Below are 6,424 nucleotides of genomic sequence, written 5' to 3'. Positions count from 1 at the left end.
GAGGGATCCTTCACTGATACACTGCTGCATCCCGGGTGCATAAAGGAGCGTTAACGCAGACCTTTCCTGTAAATAATCTGTTATTGTTTTTTATGCACAAATATACAGACTAATTAGAAAAAGTGGGAGAATACAAAACTTAATAAAAAGCATTCACTTAAACTCTCTTTTTCATCAGGAAGCAACTTGGATCATTATCCTTCAGCAAAACCCAAATGCACTTAAACTTAAGGTCACAAACTGATGACAAACAATATTCTACTTAGTAGAATATTGATCAATTACTTTTTGTAATTGAAAAAGTAAAATAAAACACACAATTAAGCTATATAAAAATGAGACCTATGTCAGATTAAAGCGATATCAGAGAAAGAAAGCTCAAAGAGTCACCAGACTTTTACTAGACCACACATTCCCAGCTCTCTGACACATCTATGAAGCTTTGCTGACACTGAAGCGCCCTCAGCGCTCCATCCTTCATGTCTGGATGACTCCACGGCCTAACGAGAGCCTTTACTTCCAACCCAATGCTTCTTCATCACTGTGCAGGATTTATCTCCCTGTCTTGTTGTTTGGCTCTTCAGTCCTTGTCCTCCCAGCTTTGTTGCTAAGTAAGTTCTGAAAATCAAATGTTGTGTGAACTGAGAGGAAGCTTAGCGCCTTTACTTGCTTATACACACGAGGTAAAGAATTTATCGGGCCGCTGGTAGAGAGAGCCATCAATCCTGTGCTCACTTAATCTTCCTTTACATCAAATTGTTTCTCTCAGTCATGGTAAAATGAATGACGAGTGATGAGTTTATTGTGTGACTCCTAAAAGGTCTTTCCTGCTGTTACCTTTACATATGGGAGAGGTTGAAGGCCTAAAGTAAAAGTCTCTTTGTATCTAACATTTGATATATTAATTATTTTTTTTAGTTTCAAAATGAAATTTATGATCTGAAACTTTAAGTTGTATGAAAACTTACAGTAGAATACTTGGGGCCAAAATACACCAGATGCATTTTGGGAATGTTATGAGTTTTACTGCCATAATTTTAGTTTATGTGTTTTATTTTCCATTATGTATGTTTTTGTGTCATTAGGATATTTACTGCAGATGTTTCTAGGTAGGAACTGTTATAGGGGATGTTGGTGCATCACCTGAAAGAGATGCAAGTTTCTTATCTCTATCCCCTGTGACTGCTGGGGGTCCACTGGACACAAAAAGTTATGATTGCAACCTGACAAAATGTGGAAAGGTTTAAGGTTTCTGCAGAGCTATTAGCTGGTTGTTTCCACCTCCATAAATATTGATTCTCACTATAAAAGACATCTAGTTGCTATGACATTGTTTTTCTTCTGATTACAGGGTGAGCAGTTTAATTATTCTCATCATATCCTAAAGAGCAGGTTCACATCATATAATTAAGTCCATTAAGTTGTCAAAACAAAAATGTTTACAACTGATTCAGAAACAGAACTGAAAAGCTGAATAATAGCGTCTGGGTACGGATCAACGTTTTCATCCCAGCACAAAGCAGAGAGTGGCAAAACGAGTTCCTCTTTCCACACAAACACAACACGTCTGAATGAGTCCTGATGTTGAGGCTCTAACTCATGGTGTGAGAAACTTTTCCTCTAACACCCTTTCACCAAATGCCACTTGACAAACAAGCCCAGCCCACCCTTCAAAAGACCCTGATTACTCCACTCGTTCTCTTTATACAGGCCAGGAGGCAAGAAGATGCTAAACACAAGCAAATAAAGAATTATATGGACCCCTTGAATGTTTGGCACCTCATGCAGTTTGAAATCCTGCAGGAAAGAAAATCCGCAAGGTCTCCACAGCTTTCAGCGTGTCAGCTGCTTTATTTATGATTTGCTTTTTGCACAGAAATGCTGACTTTAAGTGCTTCAAATGTTATCAGTCAACAGAAAACAACGGGAGTGGAGACTAACAACCAGGGGAAGCATGCTGACATATGTTCTGCAGCACAAAAGGTCACAACCCCTGATAGGATAAAGACACTGTGAGCCCTTTCTTCAAATCCTAAGTAAGAGGACAGAATTGCTTCACCGGCATTTTAACTTTCTCTGCTTCAGGCTCTTTTCCTGTTATCGTTGTTCCGTTGTGGCTATCAACAAAGATGTGCGTGTGTGTGTGAGTGTATGTAGCTTGTCTGCAGCTCCACGCTCCCCTGCCCCTTGTTTTCTGCCGTCTGAACAGGCCTGAACAACACACCCAACATTGCTAATGCTCTGTGTAAAGGGACAGGAAAGTGGATGAGTCACAGACCTGAGAAAGACCAAGACAACCATGATGCATGACTGCTAAAGGACAATTCAGTGCAAACAGCAGCCAAGTAGCATATATCACCCATGACAGCTGCGTGATTAATATTTTGTGTTTGCGTGTGGAGCTCCAGGTCAACCTGCGAGAAATTTAAAAAATAACATGAAACTTTTCTGTTTTAACACATCTGTCAGTCAGAGTAAGGCTTCGGTGGCTGGAGCGTTACCTCAAGCTTTAATTCAGCATGTTGACATGTGATGACCCAATGATCTCTGTTCGTCCACTTCAACCCCAAAGGTGTCCAGAGTGCCATCCCAGGAACATCAAAAGACATCTTTATGGTGGTTTATGGTCTACTTACTTTGGCCTCTCCACTGCCCAGAGATGTCTCTGTAAAAGCCAAATGAAGAGTCCTCTGAGACCTGAGCTCTCTACTAAACAGAGAAAAGCTCAGCCACATCATGATCTCTGCTCTGAATGGAATCAATTCAGCAAATGTTTTCATCCAAAATTTTTACTTTTTTATGTTTCATCACATCATAAATACAAACTGTAGTGTATTTTACTGAGATTTTATGTGACAGATCAACACAAACTAATGAATAATTGTGAAGTGAAAGAAACGCAAGGCATGGTTTTTACATGCTATCTGAACAAACATAATAAAAGGTGTGGAATGTTTTCTTGTTCTTTTGCTTTTTACCCCTAAATAAAATCCAAAGCATCCAATTACTTTTACAAGTCATTTTATTAATAGATAAAATAAATCTATATGTAATGTAATTCTTTCTGTCAAAGGTTTATTAGACAGTTGTTGGCACACTTTCACTAATCTGCTAATACCAGAGCTATATTTTAGCTTAGCAGATGACCATTTTTGCTAACATTGAAAAACATGCTTAACTTCCCCAATTTTGTTTATTTTTCATCAGATAAATTTTAAATCACTCATTCATTTGGCTGTTTCATAAATGTCTAGTTGAATTAAGTTCAATATCTGAATTGAAGGCAGAAAGCTGTTTGCCTTGAAGCATGAAGCAGAAATAGTAAATATATTATATAGGTTCTTTGACCAGAATCTAAAATGAAGGCACTGTGATCATTTCATCCAGTGTTTTTTTCCCAGTAATAAATGTTCAGAGCCATCAGATATTAAACTGCACATCAACCAAATGTTTTAGCCGTTTTTAAAATAATAAAACAACCAACAATAGCTGCTGTTTTGAAAGGATCTCATTATGGTGACATGTGCAGCCAAATGGGTTTAACTAAGTGCAAGTCTGTGTTGCCTGGTTGTGTTGTTCCTTTTTGTTTAGCATCTGCAATATTGAAATTGATTTTGTTTGATTCGGTGCAGGACATTAGAATATTTACAATAATTTCCCCTCCAGTCACCAAAGGTCTGCAATTAACAGTTATTTTATCAATTAATTAGAGAATTAATTGATAAATTAGATTTTTTTTTAAATGGCAGATTCAGCAGAAATTTCATTTAACCACTTAAGTCCTTTTTCAAATAGAAAAATTAACATTTTATTACCTTTTAATGCAATAACACAGAATCCATTTAGCATATGATCATTTGTTTTGAAGGACACTAAAAATGGCTGCTAAAAAATAAATTTAACATCTTACTCTAACATCTCGATAGAAACTGTTAAATGCAAAATGTACTTAGTTTTGTACAGTTTTGGCTTAATATTTGCTCTGATTATGTTGTTCTTTCAGTAAACTCCCTTTTTCAGAATTTGTTTACTCCAGTTAATGATTAAGCAATTACTAAATTAAAGATTATTTCAATAATTGATTAATCAAAATTAACTCAATTAATTAAATAACTAACGATTAATTAGCAGTGTTTAGTTTCTGTGCTCTTCATCTCTGGAAACAATGTCCTGGCAACCTGGAATTTGGAGAAATTGTTGTTTCCTTTAAATCTGAATAAATAAATTGTTTACTGCAGTTTTACAGAAAAGTTCAAAGATTATATTTTCAGTTTATTTCTGTTTTTGTTAGATTTAAATTTGCATTTTAGCATTTGTTTCATATTTCATTCCGAAGCTTAAATTTTTGCTGTTGTGTATTTGTTGTAAATATTTTTTTGTTTTTCCTAGTGGGATGTGGTATGAAACATACAAACATACCATAAAAATTGACCCTGATGTATAATGAAGTTGCAATAGATTTTGTGAGGGACAGAAATGAATGTTTCTGCTTTCATCGAGCTCTGCACCAGGTGCACTCTGACTCCTAATGGGCGCTCTAACGAGGGAGAAACCTGCAGACCCCTGGCCCCCCTTAACATATGCATGCTCCTCTTGACTCCTAACACCAATGAATAGCCACTTACGGAGAGGAACAATGCACAATGTGACTGTTTATGGGATCCAAAATCTTTTTGAGGCCTGGGTCTTTGTGTCCATCCTGCATCTGTAAGTCCGGCCTGTCTGCACAGGAGACCCCCTCCCCCTGCTGCTCCCCCTCTTTGAGCTGTGTTCCTGGAAGACGGCAGAGATGTAATCAATGAGTCATGTGTCCTGATTACCACCAGCTCCCTATGGAGCATCTTCAAAAGGCTCCAGAGGAGATGGAAAGAGGGAGAAGCATTGCCCTCTATGGGGTAATTACCAGTTGAGGCTCTGTGGCTTTCTACCCCTTTCAGTGGACGGTCAAGCTTAAAGACAGACCAGTTAACAATTCATCCAGTCCTGTTGGCACAGCAGGACGCACTACTAAGCACTGCTCCCCGAACTAGTAGCGCCTGCCATGTAAAATTACATAAATCCCTCCTCTTGCATGCACACTGGTGAGGACACTGAGGACAGAAATGACTAGAGACAGGCGGGGTGACGTTCAGATCTGCTGCAGCTGAGTACACGACTGTCTGTCGCAAAGAAAACAAGCCGAGTGTTTGGGAGTTAAAAAGGCCATAAAACTAGACAAACACACTTGAGCACTGTCTGGCTGCCTACGGGGCCTTTGTTTTTCTCCACTTCCTCCACCTCAAGCTTGTCTAACTACACGCACAATCAGTGTTTACTAAAATCCCAGCCCAAAGTCGCACAGTAGCTCATTCTCTAACTGGGTTTAGCTTAGATGCAGTTTAATTCTGATCATCAGGATGATGGATTGGATTTTCTTGCTTTTCCCTTCTGTTTAGATATGATATGATCGCTGCATCATCTTTGGCTGTAAATTATGCTTAATTGGCATGTTTGGAGTGATGACTGCATAAAAAAGTAATGGCATGGAGACAGAGGGGCTAACGATGTCTTAAGGTTAAGGCTCCTGTAAATCCTGTCTGCGCAATGCCAAGCAGAGGCAGAGAAGGGCAATCAGAGACAAAACAGTCATTAGCATTAGCTTTCTGCGATGAGGAGAAAGATGTTGTGAAGACGAGTGTTTGCACATGTGCAGTGAAATGAGGTTAATCGCAAAATTACCGTACAGGTCCTGGAGGTCTCACAACAAAAACCTCTTTAACTTTGATCATGTTTCCTGTGCTCATAGTTCAGCAGTATAGCAGAGATTATATATATTCAGCATAATCTCTACCAAAAAGACAATAATCTAATAAACAGAATGTGAAATGACATGAATGTTATTATCTTTACCACCTGATCATTTTAAGTTTCAGGTCTGTCATTTTATCACTTGTAAAACATGGTTTATTCTTTAAAAAGTGTTTGCATAAACAGGTACAGCTCAAAAAACCAGAATAACTTCAATATTTGTTGATGCTAAATTTGGGGTTTTATTCTCTGTAAGACAATATCAACAAAATTACAAGAAATGCAGGACTAAAATATTTACCTCCATGTGTAGTTATTCAATATAATATTTTAGCTTCATCTTCTGAAAGGAGTGACAAGAAATATTGAATTATTTCACCATGTTAAATTTTTTGAGGTTCCTCTATCTGTTCAGAGAAAGAGCATCTTTATCCAACACTGCCCTCTTGTGGACAGAATGTGCATAGCATCATGTGACCGCTTGCGAAATTAGGGATGTAGTAACTAGTAATATCTACTCAACAACATTTACTTGAGTAACTTTTTTAAATATACAAGAATGATTTAACCAGAAGTGCACCAGATACAGAAACAAACCTACAAAATTTATGTCAAAGTGAGACCTCTTGTTCATAAA

Source organism: Poecilia latipinna, unplaced genomic scaffold (genome assembly GCF_001443285.1).
Source record: "Poecilia latipinna isolate Pla-1442-1.1 unplaced genomic scaffold, P_latipinna-1.0 Scaffold534, whole genome shotgun sequence".
Taxonomy (NCBI): Eukaryota; Metazoa; Chordata; class Actinopteri; order Cyprinodontiformes; family Poeciliidae; genus Poecilia; species Poecilia latipinna.
Note: the sequence above shows the minus strand (reverse complement) of the source record.